At 45.5% G+C, this 12,159-nt stretch overlaps 1 protein-coding gene and 1 long non-coding RNA gene across 5 annotated transcripts in view; both read left to right on the forward strand.

The window, feature by feature from the left end:
• LOC140394502 (bMERB domain-containing protein 1-like) overlaps positions 1-12,159 on the forward strand; it is a 145,789-nt gene that overhangs the window by 99,481 nt on the left and 34,149 nt on the right. The gene's annotated exons all lie outside the window — the stretch shown is intronic.
• LOC140394504 (uncharacterized) lies at positions 3,090-4,671 on the forward strand. The gene is made up of 2 exons (XR_011935893.1): positions 3,090-3,653; positions 4,489-4,671. It is a non-coding gene; the product is annotated as an uncharacterized lncRNA (long non-coding RNA).

The raw sequence follows: 12,159 nt of genomic DNA on the forward strand, positions 1-12,159 counted from the left end.
GCAGCAGGATTGAGAGGGAGCTAGCTGTCTTGTGCGTGGCTGGGGCAGCAGGATTGAGAGGGAGCTAGCTGTCTTGTGCGTGGCTGGGGCAGCAGGATTGAGAGGGAGCTAGCTGTCTTGTGCGTGGCTGGGGCAGCAGGATTGAGAGGGAGCTATCTTGTGGGTGGATGATTGATTGATTTATTCAGCTATTGAGAACCAGTTGACCTTTTTGACAAGAATCCTCTGTATTAGAATAGAAAGTGATAGAAGCCACAACTCTCACTGGTCTCCCAATCTCCAAGAAGATTCTTGTGGATAATAAACATTGCGGAGTGAGGTTATGGAAGTCCAATTAGAAGCCAGCATGTGATTTCAGGCAAGGCCTTGCCAACTGAATACATAGGCTGGCACTTAAGACTTCGTTTTTGAGAGATACGTGAGGCAGACAAAGCTCTCCAGTCTTTCCTACCATAGTCATTGTTCTCATGTCACTCCAGCGTCTGTTGGCTGGCTGGTGATCTCTACTGACAGTCTGGTGCCAGTTCATCTTGGATCATCATATTCTTTGACATTGTAAGGGTCCATCCTGATGATTCCCTCATTTCTCCTTTATTTTTGCTGTTATTATTTTTGATCCATGGCTGCTTAATGGACCTGTGTCTTTAAGTTAGGCAGCAGAGAGAAGGACAAATTCAAGAAGTTGCAACATAGTATATGGTGTTGCCAGCAAAGGCGTAGACTTTGCAGCACCCGAGAAAGGTGTGGGACTCAGTTCGATTAATTGGCTGGTGGCCAATGAATTGGCTAAAAGGCTGTATTCTGCCCGGTAACAGGAGGTGATTGGATCCTGCCTGAGTGGGATGATTTCAAGAAACATAAGGAAAGCAGAGTTTTTATTTAAAAAAAATCTTTTTATTGGCATTTCTCATTTTTATAAACAATTGTATATATACATCACATTTTCTTACCCGCCTTAATTTACTTTATTGTACAGAACATTTTATTTTGCCTCTCTTTTAATTGACCCTATCTACATTTTGCCACCCTCTATGTCGGTGTGTTGTCCCCCCCCCCCACTCCCCCCCCCCCCCATGCCCTCCACCTCCCTTGTGTACTCCCCCTGTCCCTTCCCCCCCCCCCCCACCCATTGACTTCAGCTGTGCTTTGTTTTTATTTTCAAAGGGGGGGGGGGTGTTACCTCTCCCACCTTCCTCTTCTTTTTGTGGTTTCTCCACCTTCCTTACGTTCCGTCTCCCCCCCCCCCCCCCCCCACACCGGGCCCGGGTTGCGCATTCCTTTAGTTCTTCATCTATCCTGTTTTTTTATTCTTAACTTACTCCTCTTTGCTGGCCTCAAACAGATTTTGGAACAGGCCGACAAACTGCCCCCAAGTATCCAGGAAGCCTTCCTCTGACCCTCGGGTGGCGTACTTAATCTTCTCCAGGTGGAGAAATTCCGAGAGGTCAGCGAGCCAGTCTGCAGCTGTGGGCGGTGCTGCCGATCGGCAGCCGAGCAGGAGTCTCCGGCGTGCGATTAGGGAAGCAAAAGCGAGGGCGTCGGCCCCCTTCCCCATGTGTAACTCTGGCTGCTCCGATACCCCGAAGATTGCCACGTTTGGGCATGGCTTCACCCTCACCCCCACAACCTTGGACATTGCCTCGGAGAAGGCTGTCCAGAACCCAGCAAGCCTGGGGCAAGCCCAAAACATGTGGGTGTGGTTGGCCGGGCCCCTCTGGCACCGCTCACATTTGTCATCCACCTCCGGGAAGAACCTGCTCATTCGGGTTCTGGTCAGGTGCGCTCTGTGCACTACTTTGAGCTGCATTAGGCTTAGCCTTGTGCAGGAGGAGGTGGAGTTAGCCCTGCTCAGTGCTTCGCTCCAGAGTCCCCATCCCAACTCTGTCCCCAGTTCATCCTCCCATTCCTGCTGGTCTCGTCCAGTGGTGTTCGAGCTCTGTCCAGTATCTGTCCGTATATTTTCCCACATAGTCCGCTGTTCGAGGAAAGCAGAGTTGACTCCTGGAAGCACAGGGTGCCTGCTCTCCCTCTCCAGAAAGGCTGAGAAACACTTGGCTGGGGGAACGGAGAATCCTTCCCAAAACATCTTTGGTCAGATATTCACTAAACCCGGAAAATCCAACCGTACACTAGGTCTAACCTGTGGAGCTCCAGGACACATAAACAATGGGACAATTTGCTTTTGTGTAGAGATTGAAAGAGAATGGGAAAGTTATTTTGCTGGAAGTCATCAATCAATTCAATATAATGGGGAAGCCCACATTGGTTAGAATCAGAGTTGGTAATGTAGCGTATGATTACATCTTCACTCGTAAGGTAAGATAAAGTCCCAGGTGACCATTGACTGCTTTCCCCTTACAGGGGGAGAGCTGACTGGTGGTAATTTAACCTGAGGATCACCACACCTCAGGCAAGGTTGAGAAGTCATTAAACTCAAAGCTATGGGTGTTCAGGGTAACCATGAGAATTGATGACAAACTTAAGAAGGATAACATATTCGTGAGAAGAGCTATGTCAAACTGGGAGAGGGAGTATTAAGTGGGCTCATTCAGATATCCGTGCTACCATTCAAAATCTCCATGCAAAGTGGTCAATTTGACATTGATACATGATAGGTTGATAGTAGAGGTAGTGCAATTGGGAGATTCGGCTCAGAAATTACAGAATGATTTAGACATGATGTGTCAGTGGGCAGTATAATAGGAGGTGGAATTAAATATAAATGAAACATAATGTGCTGCACAATAGGAGATGTGACACTCCATGAATGATGATGGTGTTGAAATGGCTGAAATTGAAAGGGACTCGGGGAGCCTCAGTAAAGCCAATGTGGAAAGTCCAAACATCACACAGCAACAATCAATAAAACTGGTTGGTGTTGAACCACAAAGTCAACTCGGTAGTTATATGAGTCAGAAGAGGTATTGACCAAACTTTATCATGTTGTAGTTAGACGGCACCATGGATACAGCTAGAGTTCAGTTCTGGTCACTAAGAAACAAGAGCGATGTTTAAGTGCTGGAGGCAGTCCAGGACGAATCCCCAAGTCTGAGCTTGGGTTTCTGCAGACTGAGTTATGAGGAGAGGCTTTTGCTTCTCAGCTTTGAAAAGAGGTGCCTCAGAGATGGTCTTATAGAAATATATAAGATTGTTCAGGCCACAAAGAAAGTTAACCAGGAATTGTTTTGCAGTTATTTTTTGATGGGCTTCGCTGGCTAGACCAGCGTTTATTTCCACCCCCTAATTGGCCTTGAGAAGGTGGTGGTGAGCTGCCTTCTTGAATCGCTGCAGTCCCTGTGATGTAGGTACAACCACAGTGCTGTTAGGGAAGGCGGTCCAGGATTTTGACCCAACGACAGTGAAGGAATGCCGATATATTTCCAAGTCAGGATGGCGTGTGGCCTGGGGGGAACTTGCAGGTGGTGGTGTTCCCGTGTAGCTGCTACTCTTGACCTTCTAAGATGGGAGAAATTGGAGATTTGGAAGGTACTGTTGAAGAAGGGTTGGTGCATTAATGTGGTGCATCTTCTCGATGGAACAAATTATGGGGGTTGTCCTCAATGTAAAGATGGGACTTTGTCTCCTCAAAGATTACACAGTGGTTCTTTGCAACAATACTGTCATGGACAGATGTATCTGTGACTGATCGGATGGTGAGTTACTTTATATTAAACCGGCAGTTGATCAACATAAACCTGTAAAAGTTAATTGTAGGAGGGATTTCAAGAACAGCTTCTTCCCTGCTGCCATCAGACTTTTGAATGGACCTACCTCGTATTAAGTTGATCTTTTCTCTACACCCCAGCTTTGACTGTAGCATTACATTTTGTGAGCGGCACGTTGTGCAGTGGTTAGCACTGGGACTGCAGTGATCAGGACCCGGGTTCGAATCCCGGCCCTGGGTCACTGTCTGTGTGGAGTTTGCACATTCTCCCCGTGTCTGTGTGGGTTTCACCCCCACAACCCAAAGATGTGCAGGCTGGGTGGATTGGCCACGCTAAATTGCCCTTAATTGGAAAAAAAATAATTGGGTACTCTAAATTTTTAAAAAAACATTAATTCTGCAGTCTCTCCTTCTTTCCCTATGTATGGTATACGTTGCATGCAAGAAACAATACTCTTCACTGTACACTAATGCATGTGACAATAATAAATCAAATCAAATTTCAGAGAAAAACTATTCACAGACAGAGCGATTAACATGTACAGTAAATAGCACAATGGTTAGCACTGTGGCTTCACAGCTCCAGGTCACAGGTTCGATTCCCGGCTTGGGTGACTGTCTGTGTGGGTTTCCTCCGGGTGCTCCGGTTTCCTCCCACAAATCCCAAAAGACGTGCTGTTAGGTGAATTGGACATTCTGAATTCCCCCTCTGTGTACCCGAACAGGTGGCGGAATGTGGCGACTAGGGGCTTTTCACAGTAACGTCATTGCAGTGTTCATGTAAGCCTACTTGTGACAATAAAGGATATTATTTATGTTTCCAGGTCGCAGAAAGACAACAGAAACTTTGAAATGATTTAAGGATGAAGAATAATATGCTGAATGAATGTAATTGTCTCCCTAGATAGATGAATTTAGACGGACTAACTGACCGTCCTGATCTGTAAAGTGACTGCTACCTTGTGCTCAAAGCTCTGTGGTAATAAAAACTAAAAATGTTGCAAATATTGAACAGGTCCAGCAGCATCTGTGGAGAGAGAAAACAGTGAAATAAGCAGGAATGTTAGGGGACTGTAATAGATTTTGACAGTTGTTGCCTTCCGGAGGGCTTTGGAAATTTAATAAAGGTCATTTCAAAATTTGCTTTCTAAAGAGATAACGTTGTAACAGAAACTCATTATGTATCTGCCATGCTGCAATCCTTCATGGAAAATGGATAAATTATTGCACTGGAGAATATAACTTAGGAAACCTATATTTAATAAAAAGATACTGCAGATTTCCAGATGTCTATTAAAACATTCCACTTCAATGATTCAAATACTTTAATCAATACGCAGTCGTGGAAATGTTGAGCTGTTTACGTAAAAAATAAATTAATATCTAAAACAGGAATAAAAATAAAGGTCACCAATGTTGATGCAGTGATATCACAGTAGCAGGCTTTTGAATGAGTTTGAAAAAAATTCTTGTATGAGCCTTGTGCTTTAACCATTTTTTAATACATTATTGTGAATATGATTACATTTTTCCCTTGTTTGGACGCTCCTTTGAACCTAGTTGGTTCCATTCTCCAGGACCCGAGAATCGGCGTGATCGCGGAGTACGCCGCGTGGCTGGGGGCCCAATGGCAGACGTCAGCCCAGCGATCCTCCACTCCCGACCTGCTGAGTTCCCAACGGTGTACTGCCAGTCGGGACTCAGTCCGCGGCCGCTCTGGTTCGGAGACGGGGGGGATCGGACACCGGCGGGGGCCTTATAGGCGGCCGGGGGTTAGATCCGCGCAGTTAGATGATCAGAAGCGCAGCTGATCCGGAGGGGGGGGGGTCTAATTTTTCTGTGCTAAGGCTGCATGAATTACTCTGAGACCCTGCTAGCCCCCTGCAGGGCACTGAATTAGTTGATCTTTTTTCCAGGAATCTCTGGAGTAAAACGCCTGCATTTTTACGCCGGCGTGGGGTCATATTCTCATTTTGGGAGAATCCAGCCCCAGAACTCTCTCTCTCTTTCTAAAAAGGCTGTGAGTACTGTATTCCTAAAACTACAGAGGCCTGCATGAATCTACAATAAAAACATTGAACTGGAAGCAAAATCTGTAAAGGAGTAAGGTTCTGGAAACAAAGTTCTTTTTTCTCTTTTACTTAGTTATTTTTAAACCTCTTTCTTCCCCTCTGTGTTTGTCTGCCTTGTGTATGTGAGTAGGGTGGGGCTGGGTGGAGGAAATTAAAGTGGGGAATTAGGAATTAGATAATAGTTAACCAGATTTCATTATAGTTCTTGTTATACATGAACAGAAATTTGTGTTTATTATGAACCTGGTGACTGTAATAATTGGCCAGCCAAGGGCCAAAGACTTTGGGTATTTTTCTCAGAGTAATTGGTTAATTAACTTGTTTTGCGACTTAGGGTCAAGTGGGGCTGGAATTGACCGCACACTAGCCCAGGGTGTGGTAGCACCATTTCCATTCAGATGAATAGGTACGACAGATGTAATAATGAGTCCGCCACTTTCCCGTCAGTGCAAACTAGCAAGTTAGCAAAACCTAATTAAAAAATTATTGGATGGGATCTTCAGGGAAATAAGATTTCAAGGCTACAGAGGTAGAATAGGGGAAGGTTACTGATTGGCTTGGTCTTCAGACAGTTATGGACTTACACTGCTCTGTGGAGCCCTGGAGAAAAACCATCAGGACATTAAAAAGGGATTTTTTGGGGGGACAATTTCTTAGAAAATTTCTCTTTACCAGATACAAAAACATTGAAAATAGGAGAATGAAAGGTTGTCTGGCTGAGAGTCATACATCATCTAATTGGGTAAGAGTCTGTCTGCTTTCCTGTAGGAACGCCGTACGTCACCGGGATGGATATGTTGGCCGAATAATAGCTGGAGCGTGAGGGGATGAGTCATGTGCTGAAACTTCCAGCAATACATTTAGTCACAGTTGGCAGCCCTGGCCACTCCCAGTTACAGTCTATCACAGCCATCTAATAATAATCTCAGCTGAAAACAGATTTCATAATAATCTTTATTGTCACAACTAGGCTTACATTAAGACTGCAATGAAGTTACTGTGAAAATCCCCTCGTCGCCACATTCCGGCGCCTGTTCGGGTACACAGAGGGAGAATTCAGAATGTCCAATTCACCTAACAAGCACGTCTTTCGGGACTTGTGAGAGGAAACCGGAGCACCCGGAGGAAACCCACCCAGACACGGGGACAACGTGCGGACTCTGAACAGACAGTGACCCAAGCGCGAATCGAACCCAGGTCCCTGGCGCTGTGATGCAAATGTGCTAACCACTGTGCTACCGTGCATCTCCACTGAGATGCAAAATATTGAGCCTACCTGGAGCGCTGTTACAATTGATTATGATGTAAAAAGGGAAGCAGGGCAGCACGGTGGTGCAGTGGCTAGCACTGCTGCCTCACGGCGCCGAGGTCCCAGTTTCAATCCTGGCTCTGGGTCACTGTCCATGTGGAGTTTGCACATTCTCCCCGTGTTTGTGTGGGTTTCGCCCCCACAACCCAAAGATGTGCAGGTTAGATGGATTGGCCACGCTAAATTGCCCCTTAATTGGAAAAAATTAATTGGACACTCTAAATTTATATTAATAAAAAGGAGGGAAGATTTAACTTTTCAGGCTTATCCATTTCGGGGAGGTAGTGGCGTAGTGGTATTGTCACTGGACTAGTAATCCAGAGACCCAGGTGAATGCTCAGGGGACTTGCGTTCGAATCCCACCACGGCAGATGGTGGAATTTGAATTTAAATTGTTTTTAAATTCTGGACTTAAAAGTCTAATGACGACCATGAAGCCATTGGTGATTGTTGTAAAAACCCATCTGGTTCACTAATATCCTTGAGGGAAGGAAATCTGCCGTCCTTGTCTGATCTGGCCCATATGTGACCATGTGGTTGACTCTGAAATGCCCTCAGGGATGGGCAACAATTGCTGGTCCAGCCGACAGCCTCCACATCCCATGAACGAATAAAGAAAAACAAATTCTTCCCCTGCTATTTTCAAAATGACAATCAATCTCCACAACAACTGCAAACAACCTGTCGATGAGGCAGTATCAAAACTACTGAAAACAGAAGGTCAATTTGTTGTCTGCAAGATATGGCGTTGTGCAGATGGATTTGTTGCTTGTTTGTTTTGAGACTTTTACTTGACCCCTCGGGCAGAGTGTGGAGCATTGGAGGGATCCGCTGGCTGGTTAGCAACCTGATAGGCTGCATTGTAAACCCTCCTTTCATGGCCTTCTTCGCGTCTTGGAGCTGGGCTTGAACCTGGAGCCTACTGGCAGGAATGCCAACTGAGCCATGGGACCTCCTTATTTGTTACTGATTATAAAGCGAGTGAGAACTCACTTTCCAAACTGATGTCACCTCTGGGCCTTTGATTGAGGGGCAGGAATCCCGGCAGTAATTGCCCTCCACGTTTGGACCCTCGGCTGGTTTGATTCAGAAAGCCCCAGCCACTGAGCTGTGAGAAATCAAGGAGGAGTTGCAGGTTCACAAGAGAAGTTTGATTCACTCTTTTGAGGACTATCAAACTCTATAAAAGATCAGTTAGGCCACACAGTTCTGATCACCTCATTACAGAAAGGATGTAATTACTCAAGAGAGGAGATTTACGAGGATGTTGCCAGGACTGGGAAATTTCAGAGTGAGGAATTGTAGCAACGGCAGAACAAATTTACCAACAGCTCACTTGATAACGTTTTTCTTCAGCGCTGCTGATGGGTCCTCCCTGCTGCTGACCTCATGATTAGCTGGGCAAGGTTAAGAGAGGGTATGAGCTGGAGCATTGAGGTCCAAAACGGCGCCCGCTGGCTTTGAACTCGCATTGTCGATTGATGTCATGATTTGCCTGCTCTAGGTGGCCATTCACAGCATGTGCGCTAAAGCCTGCCACAAGATGGCGTCTGGCTGACTCACCTCGCAAGTGTGTGCGCACACCACGGGTGCCATTTTGGAGCTCTCAGAGCACCCCAAAAAAATGTTATGGCCAAAATATTTTCCTGTCACACCTGTGCTCCTAATTATACGAATTATAATAACCTCGGTACATTTCCTTTCCCACTGTGGTCAGGTGCTGATGATGTATGTGACTTCTTGACTTGATTGTAAGTATATTTCTAGTCACCAATGCTGCTTTGTGCATTGCCAGCTGCAGACTCCCTGATTGGCTGGAGATGGCTCCTGAAACAGTCAAACAGACACAAATGCTTCCAGCAAATACTTTAAAAGAATCAAAGTGGAGGAAGTATAACAATTGGCTTGATGTGAAACTTTACTGCATTATGTTGCGCAGGCATTGACCTTATTAAAATGCTTATGCACCAAGCTACATGCAGCTGGAGGTGTAATTCAATCAACCTCTATTCCATATATCAGAGATGTTTGTATGAGGCAAGAGGGAAAAATGATTTGATCAAACTTTCAACAACTTTTAATCTGTTCTATTTTTAATATATGGTAACAGGGACATTGGTTCTCGGAAAAGCTATTTGCTGAATCTTTTGTTTGGAGACGGCCAAAAGGAAATGAGTCAGATGAGTGGATGAGTCGCACAATATTTTCATACTGCACAAATAACACGGTGATGATTTATAATTCAGTTTACATCACTGCATCATACGTTTGTACTCCGATGAAACGAGGATTGGCAAATAAATTTTTAAAGAATGTATTTACGGAATTTGGGCGTCGCTGGTCAGGCCAGCATTTATTGCCCATCCCTAGTTGCCCTTCAGATAGTGGTGGTGAGCTGCCTCCTTGAACCGCTGCAGTCCCTGAGGTGTAGGTACACCCACAGTGCTGTTAGGGAGGGAGTTCCACAATTATGATCCAGTGACAGTGAAGGAACGGCGATATATTTCCAAGTCAGGATGCTGAGTGACTTGGAGAGGAACCTCCAAGTGGTGGGGTTCCCAGGTATCTGCTGCTCTTGTCCTTCTAGATGGTAGTTGTCGTGGGTTTGGAAGGTGCTGTCTAAGGAGCCTTGGTGAGTTCCTGCAGTGCATCTTGTAGATGGTGCACACGGCTGCCACTGTTCGTCGGTGGTGGAGGAATTGAATGTTTGTGGAAGGAGGAGCAATCAAGCGGCTGCTTTGTCCTGGATGGTGTTGAGCTTCTTGAGTGTTGTTGGAGCTGCACTCATTCAGGCAAGTGGAGAGTATTCCATTACACTCCTGACTTGTGCCTTGTAGATGGCAGACAGGCTTTGGGGGAGGTCAGGAGGTGAGTTACTTACCGTAGGATTCCTAGTCTTTGACCTGCCCTGGTAGCCACAGTATTAATGTGGCTAGTCCAGTTCAGTTTCTGGTCAATGGTAACCCCCAGAATGTTGATTGTGGGGATTCAGCGATGGTAATGCCATTGAATGTCAAGGGGCGGTGATTAGATCCTCTCTTGTAGGAGATGGACATTGCGTGGCACTTGTGTGTCGCGAATGTAACTTGCCACTTGTCAGCCCAAGCCTGGATATTGTCCAGGTCTTGCTGCATTTGGACAGGGACTGCTTCATTATCTGAGTCCCCGCGAATGGTGCCGAACATTGTGCAGTCATCCGCAAACATCCCCACTTCTGAACGTATTATGGAAGGGAGGTCATTGATGAAGCAGCTGAAGATGGTTGGGCCTCGGACACTACCCTGAGGAACTTCTGCAGTGATGTCCTGGAGGGACAATGGCCCTTTCTCTCACTACAGAAAATTAGTCTAATAGTCATGAAGCTGTTCTGTGGATGTACTCAAAATGTTGATGGATTTCATTTCAGTTTGTTGGTGGAATTCTATCCAGCTCATAATATAATGGGAAATTTCATTAAACATGGAGCTGACTATTATTGTGAACGAGTAAGAGGTGTCTTTGGCATATCTGTGTGTACTATAATCGCTCCAAGACTAACTCTGCAATAGTCACTATACTTCTAAGTATTTAATTTGTTTGAGCCCTTTGGGACATGCTGAGGTTGTAAAAGGTGCTTTAGAAATTCCAGTTTTCCTCCAGTCATTGGATTCATCAAATTAAATGCTGTAAGTGACTTCACTTTTCCATAAATGATAACCTTAAATGGGGCAGCATGGTGGCACAGTGGTTAGCACTGCTGCATCATAGTATCAGGGACCCGGGTGGCATGGTGGCACAGTGGTTAGCACTGCTGCCTCACAGTATCAGGGACCCGGGTGGCATGGTGGCACAGTGGTTAGCACTGCTGCCTCACAGCGCCAGGGACCTGGGTTCAATTCCAACCTCGGGTGACTGACGGTGTGGAATTTGCACGTTCTCACCATGGCTGCGTGGGTTTCCTCCGGGTGCTCCGGTTTCCTCCAAAGACTTGCAGGTTAGGTGGATTGGCCATGCTAAATTGTCCATGGTGGGGTTACGGGGATAGGGTGGGGTGCTCTTTCAGAAGGCTGGTGCAGACTCGAGGGGCTGAATGGCCTCCTTCTGCACTGTTGGGATTCTGCGATAACACTGTCCTTTCATTTTAGTGGGGAATGACAAGTAGAAGGCAGATAAACTGCAGTCACTTTATTCAACAATTAAGCAAATTTTTTTGATTGTAATCTTGTTCTTTAACATCCAAATCTAATTAAAACAATGCTTGCATTGTGGCACTCGTTATTGTCAAATGATGAACTTAATTGCATTTAGAACAATTTATATCCCTCCTGAGGAAGTAAAATATTTTATTTTAGGTAATTTAGTCTGAACAAGTTGATGCTGACTTCACTAAACGTGGTACAAGAGAGCACAACTAACTATTCTGAGGAAGGTTCACACCTCATATAGAAGTGGAATGTTGCCAATAGCCTCTCAGACATGACAATGGCAATGCCATTGAGGCAAAATATCAATAACAAGACCTGTTATTGTATAGTTTTTAAACATTTTTCGTGGGCAATGGGCATCATCAGCAAGGCCACCATTTGTTACCCAGGAATTTCCGAAGGAAGTTAAGAATCACCCACATTGCTGTGGATCTGGAGTCACGTGTAGGCCAGACCGGGTAAGGACGGCAGATTTCCTTCCCTAAAGGGCGTAAGTGAACCCCATTTGGTTTTTACAATAATTGACGATAGTTATCACTATCACCATTACCCGAGACTAACTTTATAATTCCAAATTTAATAATTGAATTTAAATTAAATTTGAATCCAGAGCATTAGCCTGAGCCTCTGAATTCCTAGCGCAGCGACATCGCCCCTGCAGCATCATGTCCCCTTGAATGTTAGCATTTAGTTCCTGTTTGCTTTCTATGTGTTACTCCCTGGGGTCTACACCCCAACACAAAAATACCAGGATTAGGGAGTGCTTCCAAATGTCAGAGATCTGATGGGCTTCAAACGAAGCCTGTAACCGAAAATAGTTCAGGACTCGGTTCTGGAGCTGCAAATGACTTTGCAACACCGCCTGAAACGCCTGCGCCAAGAGTTACAGTCAGGGATCTGAGGCAGACCCGTCGTGTGGGTGTTAAAATG

The sequence above is a fragment of the Scyliorhinus torazame genome, chromosome 17 (assembly GCF_047496885.1).
Source record: "Scyliorhinus torazame isolate Kashiwa2021f chromosome 17, sScyTor2.1, whole genome shotgun sequence".
In the NCBI taxonomy this organism is placed as follows: domain Eukaryota; kingdom Metazoa; phylum Chordata; class Chondrichthyes; order Carcharhiniformes; family Scyliorhinidae; genus Scyliorhinus; species Scyliorhinus torazame.